We start from the raw sequence: 12,874 nt of genomic DNA, 5'->3' as shown, positions 1-12,874 counted from the left end.
CTCAATGTGCTATGGTCCTAGGCACATGTGTAAACACAGCACCCCAGAACAATAAACTCCAGTGTGATATGCACCAGAGTTTATTGCTATGTACTAATAGCATGTGTAGACATGCTTGTTACCTTTCATTTGAAACTGCTGCAAGTTATAGTACAGGTACTCCATAAAGACACTTTTAAGCAGCACTTTGGCATTTATTTATATGTACTATAGTACAAATGATGAAGGTTTTTTAAAAATTGATTTATTTACAAAAAAAAATCCAAATTCCATCTAGATCTTTCCTCTCCTCTTCCCCTTTTAAGACAGAGTGGTCTGTCAAACATTTGCTAAAGCTAGGCCTATGAGGGGTGAAAATGTACCCCTGGAGAACCAGGAACAGAGAAGGAAGGAAGAAGCAAATAAAGTCTGGAAGAAAGAAAAATGGGTCCTGATGTTTGTGGATAGGACCTAAGGAAAGAAAGAACCAAAAAAAAGTTGTATGGGAAACTGGATTATAAAAGGGCCATATTCATCTTCTTTTGGGGCTCCAGATGGGAGAGAGTGAAGAGGAAAACCTTATATAGATGAAATGGATAGGGGACTGAGGAATGTTGGACATTCTGCTTTTCCTCTGGGCCAAATACGTGAGCCAGACCTTTGAGCTGGCAATCGGGGCAGTGGCTAAAACAGCCTGCTTTGTGAAGTATTTTGTAGGTCACATACTACGACGTTGAGGGTTATGCATACCTCTGCACATGAATTTAGCTACCTGGGAGCTGCCGTGGTTCTATGGAACCCTGGAGCAGTTCTGCAGTAAGTACAAACTACAGAATGAAGGTCTGATGACCCTAATGAACCACCACAAAATCCAGGAGGCGGTGAGGAAATGGGATGTGATGTCAACCGTGGGTCTACTCCCTGAAGACAACTGCCAGGCCACGTAGGAAAGGATCTTCCACAAGGACCTGCAGAAAGAGCACAGACATGAACTGGCAAGTAGGTCACAATGCGCTCCTGGTATGGACACAAGGTTACACAGAGCAGCAGAGAAACCAACCATATTGCCCCCGGGAAATCTGCCCTTGGAGAGACAATTGACCATCTCCTGTGATACTGTCCTTTTGCCAAAGGGGCGTGGAAGAAAGTGTTTATATTCCTCAAGATGGTGACGGGGATCACAATCCTAAACAAGAGAAGCAGTGCTATTCAAGCAGAAAGGGACTGCAAACACACGCTTCAGCTAATTCATTTCCTGCTTTAGAAATGCCTTGTGGAAGGCCAGGAACCTGCTCATATATGGGTTAACAGAATTCACAATAGATATCTATATCAAAACAGGACTGAGTGAGATGCAAGGCTACTACAAGAAAGCGGTAGAAGATGACATGTCAGGGAGAAGATGGCAGGCATCATCTGGAAGAGAATGGACTGGAACAGACTGGTCAAGGGTGGGACCTCTAAAGGGAGTAAAACAATGATGATGTTGATAAGAGAAAAAAGTGATGATGACAGCAACAACTGAAAGACCTAGAAAAAAAATAAACAGGGGTAGGGGGTCAGAAAAAAATAGACAGACAAAGGTGATGGCAACAGTTATCCAGTACAGATATTCTGATAGGAATATGCATGATATAATAGCAACAATGTGCTCTAGAATATTACATAAGCCATAGTAGACACAAGGAAATTTTATCATAAATACTACAACATGCATAATTTGCTCTTTTACCTGCATATAAGAAAATATTTCTGCAAATAATTATTTGTTTTGCAAATATATATAGAACTGTACCTCTAACAACCCATCAAGTGACCACTGTGGTTCACTTGACAGACCAAAACACACTTTGAAAGTTAAACTATTTTAGTCCCATTACAAAGTTAGCACTAGGCATCCATATGCCTGCGCACCCATCACCATTCCATTTCATCATTGTTGTATTTGTCATCATCGTCATCACTATCCTCGCTGTTGTCCTCTTCACTGTTCTCCTTGGAAGGTTTGCCTCTGAAAAGTCTATGCCAGTACCCTCTCCTTCATATGAGGTCTGCCATCTCTTTCCCATCATCCTCTTCTGTCTTCCTGTAGTGCCAGTACATTTCACTCAGCCCCATTTTAATACAGTCCTTGACTTTGGGGTCTGAGAGCCTGTTGGTGAGCAGGTTCCTGGCCTTCCACTGGGCATATGTGAAGCAGGGGATGAGCTTGTTAAAGCAGGCTGTTGGGGTCCCTTGCTGTTTGGTCAAGTGCCTATAGAGGACCACTTCTGGCTTCTCTGGTCATTATAATGTTTGCTCTGTGCCATTGGGTTCCAGGGATGGGGTACTCACTCAGATCTCCATGCCTTTGGGGTTCTGTCCTCAAGCCAGCAATCAGGAGAGACTGCTGGGGTGATAAACAGCTTTAATTTTATTAGGGACAGGATTCAGCAGCTCCCACGCTCACAGCTTGCAGGGAGAGCAACAACAACCTACCACAAACCACACCCACAGGGCATCAGGGGGAGAGACTGGGTCATCCCACTGCTGACCCCTTAAAAGTACATTACATATACCACAGTCAGGGTTCTGAAACCTGTCACCACCAGGAGGAATGAGCATATTTTCTTCCACAACTTTCTGGCATATGGGCACTCCCAGAATAGGTGGCTGATTATTTCTGCCTGCCTCCGGCAGGTTTGCCTCAGGCAGTTCGATGGACTGCTCTGCCCTTGGTTATGGTATTTCCCCAGCCAGGTAAGTGGAGGGTGGGCAGGGGTACACTAATCATTTGTGCCAAGCTGAGAGAGGAGGCAACACATGGGCTCATTCACTCGAATGGTGCAATTAATTCAAAGCAATAAACTCTGGTACTTATTGCCCAGGAGTTTATTGTTTGCAGGCAGCCCCCGCACTGAAGCATTTTCATGACCCAGCCAGCTGTGGCAGCCTCTACATGTGCAGTGCTGTGGCATAAAAAACTCTGCAGCAAGACAGTACTTTTGTTTACAAGCACTACCCTGCTGTGGAGTTTGTTAGTTACCTGCAGCTTTATAGGGCCACACACAGACGCTGAGACATTTACTGCAGATATAATTAGGCAAATCTTCAGTAAACATCTCGTGTAGACATGCCCAGAGAATGCAATAGCACAGCCACACAGATTTGGAACTTGACTATTTGGCTTTGCCCAATTTGGAACTGATTTGGACCTTGAAACAAAAATAAATAAAAAAAAGAAATTGAACTTTTGTATTTGAGCTCTGATTTCACTTTGGAAATCTAGGCGCTATTGTATAATTCTTACTATCTTCTATTGCACCCTGAAAGTTCTTTTGGTTAGGATTTCAGGATTCTGAGCAGATCTGACTTTAATCTTTCATCTACATTTTTTTTCCCACTGGCTGTTGTCATTAACCAGTTCAGAAAAAAAAAAGTTTAATGAAAGTTCAAGCCTGTTTAGATTCAAGGTAAAGCTCATAAACAGACTTAAAGATTACCATATTGTGTGTTAATGAAAAATGATGTTCTTTTCCCTCCAGCACCATGTTCCATAGAGCAGCACTTCCCAATTTTTTCCTCAGCATGACCCCATTTAAACATCGGAATTTTTAGCGACCCCAAAATGATGCAGACAAGATCGGCAAGTCATAAATATGGCATTACAAGGTTTATAGTCTTTATATTTTTCATTTAAAACATTTAAAGTAATTTTAATTGTTGCATATTCATAAACAAGAGCCATATTTAGCATAACTGGTTGACACTGTAGAGCAGGGGTTTTCAACCTCTTTTAACAAGTGTACCCCTTCTGTCTCAAAGTTTCAGCTCATGTACCCCTTTATATTTTTTCTTGTTTTTAAGAGAGGGGACAGCTCAAGGCCCCCATGGTGAGGGAGGGAGTTGGGCAGGGACAGGCACTGCACATCTGGGGCAGGCCATGGGATGGAGTCATGAGGGGCTTGTCCGGGGAGTGTGAGGAGGGGGTGGGGGTGGCTCCCAACCCTGCGTGCACCCTGGGAGGGCATAGGGGGGGTGTGCCCCTACAGGGACTGAGCTGCGCAGGAGGAGGTGATTCCTGCCACTATGCAGACCCACAGGACGGCATGGGAGGCATATGCCTCCAGATCTGTGTGCAGGGTGTGGATGGGCTCCTGCTGCGGGCTGTGGCTAGCTCTGGGCTCTTCCCGGTGTGGGGCTGGGCCAGGCTTCACTCAGGGAGGGTGGCAGTACCATTGAGAGGGGGCTGGGGAGCTATGACAAATTCTGGAGTGGCTGCAAGCCCTGCCCCCATAGCTCCACTCCCATAGACCCCTGCAGTGAGGGAGGGAGTGGAGCTGGGCCGGACGGGAGGAGGGGCAGCTCCCAATGCTGCACACACCCTGGGAGGAGCGAGTAACCTGTGGGGCCACAGGGCAGCCCTGTGAGTTGGGCCAGGGCCGGGCATCTAGAGTGGGCCAGGCCAGAGGGCAGACTCTGCTACTGCCTTGCCTCCACTCAGCTCCTCCAGGTGGAACATGGGGGCTGTTGAGGAGCTGGGTCTCAAGCACTGCCAGCTCCAGCCCCAGCAAGGGACTGCTTCCCTGTCCTGCCCCTGATAGACCACATGGACCTTGGACCTCCACCCTCCTGCCCCCTTGCCCAGGCTCCTCCAGCCCAGTCCTGTGCTGGTTCTGAGCTGGAGCTGCTGAGTGTCCTGTGGAGCATGTGGCCACTGATTCCTGTGGGGACATAAGTGCCTGCACCTCTCTGCCTGCAGTGGTACTCCGCTCTGCTCTGGCTCTCGCAGCACTCTCCCTACCAGGCCCCGGGGCAGGACAGGGGTGACGGCAGGCAGAACATCCGGAGTGGGGATCCAGGTGTTCCTTTGGCTGCACTGACACCAGGAGCCGTGGCAGGCTCCAAGCACTGTGGAGGGGAGGAAAGAAGTGCTCTGGGGAGATGCTCCTGGAAAGCCCCGGCCCCTGTTCCACAGCCACATCCCCCCACAGTTCCGACAGCTGCCTCCCTCTGTGGCCCCTGCAGCCCCCTCCTCCTCCTTTCCACAGCCACCCACCCCCTGTTGCTCTGTGCATGGGGCAGGGCAGACTGGTGCTGGGGCTGAATCAGACTCTTCCCAGCGGGGGCTGGGCCAGGTGGTGGCGCTGGGAGGGAGCTACGGGAGGGGTTGCAGCCACTCCAGAATTTGCCATCGCTGCTCAACTCTGCTCCCAGTGCCACCACCATCTGCCCTGAGTGCAGCCCGGCCCAGCCCCATTTTGGGAAGAGCCCAACGCTGCCCTGGCCACAGCCCACCCCACCCCATGTCCAGATATGTCGGCACATGCCCCACCCCATGCCTCCCCTGTGTGGCTCAGTCCTGCCCCCCGCCCCGGCTAGGCAGCCCGTGGCCCCGGCTATGCAGCCCCTGGCCCTGGCCCTGCCCCTGCTCCAGCCCCACTCCCTCCCCTATGCCCCTTCCCCCACAACAGATTTACCAGCTGGACCTGGTTGCTCTCCAGGTGGCTGTGTTGTGCTGTGTACCCCCTATAACCCTTTTAAGTAGCCCTAGGGGTATGTGTACTGCCACTTGACAACCACTTCTGTAAAGCATTTTGTGACCCCATTTTTTATTGTTGCAGCCCCAAATGGGGTCATGACCCCAGGGTTGGGAACAGCTGCTGTAGATTTCCTGAGAAGTGATCTCAGGCCAGGGAGACAATGGGCTTTCTGCATGCAAATGCTGCCATGTTTCCTGAAAACCAGGCTTTCCTATGTTTTTCATTTTTTAATTGGGACAATTGTGTATGTCGGTGGCAGAGTCTTCATTTCTCTTTTGTTTCTGCAGCTTTGTGTTTGAAGTATACCAATTCTGGCCATTTAAGATTAAATTGTTTTCAAGGTTCTCATTATAGAGTACAAAGTCTTTATTCCTTCTGAGGTTTCTGTTGCAAAAATGCCATGGATTGACTGATATGCTAATAATGACTTTTTTGCTCTCCTGGCATTTTGATCAAAGTAAATGCAAACAACACTTGTGCTCTCTTAAGGTAGTGCACATTATATTCATCCAACAAGGGTAAACTTATTTGCATGCTTGCAAAGGCTTCTCTTATTCTCCCCATATGCACACAACTTCTCTGTTTTTCTTAGGTATCAGGAAATGAACATCACTCCTTTCTCTGAACATGCAATAAAGATTGTTCCTATAACATTTGGTATATACATTTGCTACTATTTTCCTCCCCTGATTCCACACTTTGGCACTTTAATACCAGAACAAGTTCGGTCATTAATTTAAGTGTACAGAATGATCATCTCCACAAATCTCCTCAGACTATTTTTGTGTGCTGCTGCAAAGTCTGTGACCAGCTGTATCTTGTCTACATCAGATTCAAGCCTACTGTGGGCTTTGAGCAAATATGCCTCAAGTCTAATTTCTGATGTGTGAACTCATGCTTTTATTCAATGCATAAAGCATCACACTTTATGTATGGCAGTTGTGTGTGAAATTTCAATAGCAACCATGCTAAGAAAAACTAGCACTAGACATTGGCTCCTTGCAGATGCTAATATAATCAAGCATTCTGTCCTGTCAGACATGCATGGGAAGACACATGATTTCTGGGATGGGGCGTAACGTTCCTCGGATCCCAACCATGCCACTGTGGGACCCAGGGCTGCCCTCAGCCCAATCCTGGGGGTTGGACGGGGAGCTGCTGTTTCCTGGACAGCAAGGCTGCCCTGGGCCCATGCTGACAATAAGCTGATTGTCCACACTAGCCCAGGACATCCCCAGGCCCAGTTTGAGGCCTATTAACTACCATGTATAGAACATCTGCCAAGACTCACCATCAGATCTCTTCTACTGTGTGGTTATATTCCTAGGTTCTGTTTTATGCCTCAAACCTCTTTTACAAGGTCTGATGAATTCGAGGTTGCTATTATATATATCCTGACCTGCTGCCATAATCAAGCCTGAAGTTCTGCCCAAGCAAAGTAACCCATCAGGATAGCATGGTTAAGGCATGACCACCTTTGTAAGCAGTGGGACACGAGGGAGGGATGTGGCTAACATCACATCCAGCTGCATTTGATTTCCCTAGCCAAAATGACCAGATGACCATTTACTGCTGGGTCAGTTGGGAGCTTTCTCCCTGTGAATCTGAAGCAAGGCTCAAGCTCATTCCTTTGGTGCCACAGCAAGACATCTTAACTGCTCAGTCACCACTCTCTCTTGCTGTGGTATAGTGGTGAATCTTGGGATCTTCTACATCACTGTCAGTATAAACTTGGACTAATTTCTCAACCATATGTTTAGCCCATGAAAGGTCATTTGCTGGGGATTTTTTGGCAAAAATATTAATTTATATATAAAACTGCACCTCTCACAACATGTCATATGACCACTGTGGTTCACTTGGCAGGCCAAAAAATATACTTTAACAGTTAAACTACTTTCAGTCTAAACTATTTTACTGCAGAAGCCCAATGCACCCCAGTGAGCCCTCGGACCCCCAGACCTTCAAGAGGACCCCAGTGGATCCCGACCCCAAACCCCAGCGTAGCTGGGAGGTATGTGGGGCCTGTGGTGAGAGGAAATTAGCACAGCTGTGGGGCAGCTGAGAGGAGCCAAGGAGGGCCATGCCCTGCCCCCCGGCTCCTACTTGGCCCAGCCCCCCAGGGAGCCATATGACTGGTGCTGCCCGGTGCATGAGACAGGGGAAGGAGGGAGCACTCACCTGTCCCCTTTTCCAGTGAGGCAAGGACCCCCAAGTCATGAGAGAGGTGCGGCACCTTTGATGGGCCCTACTGCACATGTGCAGACTTTAAAAGGGCCTGCCAATGGCTGATGCCACAGTTTGTCCCTGACTCCAGTGCGAAACACATGGGCAGAAGCCTGTTGCGCCCCCATAAGCCCCAGGACCCCAGTCCCCCAAGATAACCCCAGTGGACCCTGACCCCAAACCCCAGTGCAGCCGGGAAGCAGGTGAGGCCCATGGTGGGAGGGAATTAGCATAGCTATGGGGCAGCTGAGAGGAGCTGAGAAGGGTCATGCCTCCCCCACCTCCTACTTCGCCCAGCCCCCCATGTAATAGCTGAAAGTGATGTTTGTGTGGTAAGGCGCCTGCTGAATGCTTTGTGATGTTCAGACCAGGTGTTTCCTGTGGTTTGTTCATGCATTGTCAAATGTATGCTATAGCTAAGAGTTTAGTTAAAGGTTTAAAAACTGGTTAAGGCCAGCCTTGTGAGCGATGGCGCAGCTGAAATTTATCATGTAAGGAAAACACAAAGGCTTGTACTGCTATTGGTTAGTCATATAAGGAAAGTTTGCAGCATGAATATTGTGAGTGGCTGTAAGCCAACAGCGTAGCTCAGATGTTATAAAATTGCTAGTACATCCAGGAATCGACAGAAGGGACACGCAGTGTAGTAGAGGAAGTTATCATTGTAAGGAGGAGCAGCTGACCTGGATTCGGTGGGCCGGTGGTTCTTGAGGAGCCCAAAGGCTGAATACCAGGGTCCTTCCCAGTACCCGTTGGACAGTGCAGATAGCAGATGCCTGACTTCGCTGAATTTTGAGAGGCTTGTCGTATACCAGGCATCAAAGAGGACTGCTGATAAGTTGCCGACTCAGAATTTTATTGTCTGTCATTGTTGTATTGTTATACTACGCGTAGTTATGTATTTGTTAGATCAATAAACCTTTCTTGCCTTTTTTACACCTGACCACTCTCTCAATCCCGAACCCTCCCGCTGGCAGCTGGGACACGCCTCCCCCACTTCCTACTTCGCCCAGCCCCCCAGGGAGCCATGCAACTGGAGCCTCATGAACAGAGCATGCAAACAGGCATGCCTCTAGGGCCGGTGCATGAGTTAGCACAGGAGTTCATGCAGGAGGTCAGACAGGAGGGGCACAAGGCTCCAGGTGGGGAGCCTGAAGGGAAGGGTCTGTGCAGTAGTAGTTCAGATTACTATGAGGACCATGGTGGGTGGGACATGTCGCACCCTGAAGCTTCCCCCTGCACCTGGACCCCCTGCTGTGGTACCATCAGGGTCTCCACCCATACGGAGCCCATGGTTCCAGCCTCTACCCAAACAAAGCCTGCGGTCCTTGCCCCCACCTGGGTGGGACCCACGGCCCTCGCCTCCACTCAGACGGAGTACCTGGCTTCCTGTGGAGACTGCCTGGCACAGATGCAGGCAGCTGGATCTGGGAGCACTGACATCTCCCTTTGTGGGATGTGCTCAACAGCGGAGGCCCTGGAGTGCCAGATTAGGGAACTTCAGGCAGCGGTGCGATGGCTGTGAGCTCTTAGAGATGCCGAGCAGGAACCTGACACCTACTTCTACGCACTCCACCTGATGGCTGATGATGCCTTGGCAGAAATAACAAGCTGCCATGAAGTCCAGCCAGGGGTTGCCTGGACAGAGGTAGTCTCCAGCCCTAGAAGGCACTCCACCAGGGTGACCATTCCCCTGGAGTGCACAACCTTTTTGAACCCCTCATATTAGCTGAGCCAGCTGAACTTCTGGCCCAAGCATGTGAGGAAGGAGGGCCACCAGCAACTGCGCCCAGAGGAAGATGCAGAGTAATTGTGGTGGGCGATTCCCTCCTGAGGGGGACAGAGGGTGTCATCTGTTGCCCTGACCCCATAGCCCATGGGGTTTGTTGCCTCCCTGGGGCTTGTGTCTGTGATGTGACTGAGAGGATCCACAAACTCATCCGGCCCTCGGACCACCCATACTAATCAGTCACATAGACATAAATGACGTGGCTCGGAGCAATCCTTGATGGGTCATGCATGACTACAGGGCTCTGAGGGCTGGGCTCAAGGGTCTGGGAGCTCAGGTAGTTTTTAACTCGATCCTCCCAGTCACAGGTCATGGGATTTGGAGGGACAGGTGCATCAGTGAGGTGCTCAGAAGACTCCAGTGATGTTTGGCTTTTTTGACCACACTCCACGCTTCATTGAGAGCAGTAGCAGACTGTTGGGAGGGGATGGCCTCCATCTCACCTGGAAAGGGAAGAAGCTCTTCTTTGCCAGAATGGCTGACCTACTTGACAAGGCTTTAAAATAAGATTGCTGGGGGACAGGTGGTCAGTCAACAGTTCTAGCCCAGGTCATGCCAATCACAGTAGTAAAAGCTTAGGGTAGCCCAAGAGAATGCACTCTGATGAGAGCCCAAGGAAAGGTCATGTCCCATCACATAAGGAAGCCTAGGGCTTCCCATGGCAGACTCAACTGCCTGTACACAAATGCCAGGAGCTTGGGTAACAAGCAAGAGGAGCTGGCCCTTCTCCTGACCAATAACGATTTTGACCTGTTAGGGATAATGGAGACCTGGTGGGACTCCTCCTATGACTGGTCAGTAGGTATAGAAGGCTATACCCTCTACAGGAGAGATTGTATTGGGAAGAGTGGTGGGGGTGTAGCTGTCTACATCAAGGAGCAGTACACTTCCCTTCAAACTGAGTTCATTAACCATGGAGGGCATTTTGAGACCCTCTGGGTTAAAATACAGGGGTAGCATAGGGAAGGGGATGTACTTATAGGAGTCTATTACAGACCTCCTAACCAAGAAGACGAACTGGATCTCAAATTCAATAGGGAACTGGCCAAGGCTGCACATTCCCGATATATGATCATCATGGGAGACTTCAACCTCCCAGACATCTTGTGGGAAGAGCACATGTCTGACCAGCCAAGTCTGACTAGTCGCGTAACTTTCTTACCTGCATAGATGACCTGTACCTGATGGTCTATGGGCCAACTAAGGGAAAGGCAATGCTGGATTTGGTTCTGGCCAAAGGGAATGATCTGGTGAGTGATTTGAGGATTGAGGGAAAACTTTCTTTGTCCACCACAGGGTGGACAAATCCCTTAGTAAAACAGAAATCCTCAACTTTGGGAAGGCTGACTTTCACAAACTCAGGAAACTGGTCAATTAGGCACTAAGGGAGTATAACCTCTTAGGAAGGGGAGCCCATGAGAAATGGTTGTTCCTAAAGAACTCAATCCTCAAAGCACAAGGAAGTCCATCCCGTCCCACAGGAAATGCAGTCATAGATCAGGGAAGGCCCCTTGGCTTAACAGGGAACTTCTGGATCTCCTGAAACTTAAAAGAGAAGCCTACACCAGATGGAAAACAGGAATCATCACCAAGGAAGGCTACTCAGCACTAGGCCATACCTGTAGGGAGCGGTCCAGAAAAGCCAAAGCAGTAACTGAACTCAGGCTAGCTACTGGAATCGAAGATAACAAAAAGTCATTTTTCATTTTTCAGATATGTGGGAAGTCGGAGGAAGAACAAAAGCAACAAAAGCCCCCTGCAAGATCAAATGGGGCAGTTGATGTCTGATACCCAAGAAAAACCCAATCTCTTAAATGATTACTTTGCATCAGTTTTCCACCTGCCCAAGGGGGTCACGCAGTCAGACAGGATGCAAAGCATCCAGGGCTCGGGAGATGGGCCCACAATTGATGTAGAGAGAGAACTTGACACCTCGAGAGGCTTGACATCCGTAAGTCTGTAGGCTCAGATAGATTGCACCCAAGAGTCTTAAAAGGGCTGGTGAACATCATTGCATGCCCTACTCCCAAGATATTTGAAAGCTCCTGGCACTTGGGTGATGTACCACAAAACTGGAAAAGAGCCAGCGTGGTCCCAATCTTTAAGAAAGGGAGGAAGGAAGATCCAAGTAACTATCAATCTGACGTCCATCCCTGGTAAGATGTTGGAGAAAATTATCAAGGGATTCATCTGCAACAGGCTAACGGAAGGCAACCTACTGAATGCCAGCCAACATGGTTTTATTACTGGAAAGTCTTGCCTGACTTACCTCATCTCCTTCTATGGCCAGGTGACACATTACCTGGAAAAGGGAGACGAGTTTGATGCCATTTATCTGGATTTCAGGAAAGCCTTTGACTTGGTTTCCCATGATGTCCTCATGACCAAACTGGGGAACTGTGGCCTTGACCATCTCGCAGTCCGAAGGCTGAGAAACTGGCTCTGGGATCGGACCCAAAGGGTACTAGTTGATGAAAACAAATCAATGTGGTGCAAGGTTACCAGTGGAGTCCCCCATGGCTCAGTGCTCTGGCCAGTACTCATCAATATCTTCATTAATGATCTGGATTTGGGCATCAGATGTGGACTGGCAAAGTTTGGAGATGACACTAAACTATGGGGGATGGTTGTCATGCTGGAGGACAGACTGGGGATACAGGCTGACCTGGACACGCTTGCAAAGTGAGCGGACCAAAACCTGATGGCATACAACATAGAGAAATTCAGGGTACTCCATCTTGAGAGAAAAAAACAACATCATACTTATAGACTCGGCGGTGCTATGCTCACTAGCACTGCAACCTAAAGAGACTTGGGGGTCTTGATTGACCACAAGATGCACATGAGCTACCAATGCAATGCTGTAGCTGGCAAAGCAAACCAAACTCTGGCATGCATCCACCGATGCATCTCAAGCAAAACCAGGGGCGTCATCCTCCTGCTTTACGTGGCCTTGGTGAGGCTGCAGTTGGAGTACTGCATCCAGTTTTGGGCCTCCACTTCAGGAGGGATGTGGATACACTCGAGAGAGTCTGGAGGAGAGCCATGCATATGATCAAAGGCCAAGAAAGCAAGCCTTATGAGGAAAGGCTGAGGGACATAGAACTCTTCAGCCTGGCAAAGAGAAGGCTCAAGGGGTACTTGGTGGCTGCCTATAAATATATAAAAGGGGTGCATCAGGATCTGAGAGGACAGCTGTTCACCAGGGTTTCCCAAGGAATAACAAGATCTAATGGCCACAAACTTCTGGAAGGCCAATTCAGACTCGATATAAGGAAAAACTTCTTTACAGTCTGAGTGTCCAAGGTCTGAGACAGACTCCCCCAAGAGGTGGTGCAAGGACCTACTCTGGACTCAT

Source organism: Alligator sinensis, unplaced genomic scaffold (assembly GCF_000455745.1).
Source record: "Alligator sinensis unplaced genomic scaffold, ASM45574v1 scaffold116_1, whole genome shotgun sequence".
NCBI lineage: Eukaryota > Metazoa > Chordata > Crocodylia > Alligatoridae > Alligator > Alligator sinensis.
The sequence above is the reverse complement of the archived record's forward strand: the minus strand, read 5'-3'. Positions refer to the sequence as shown.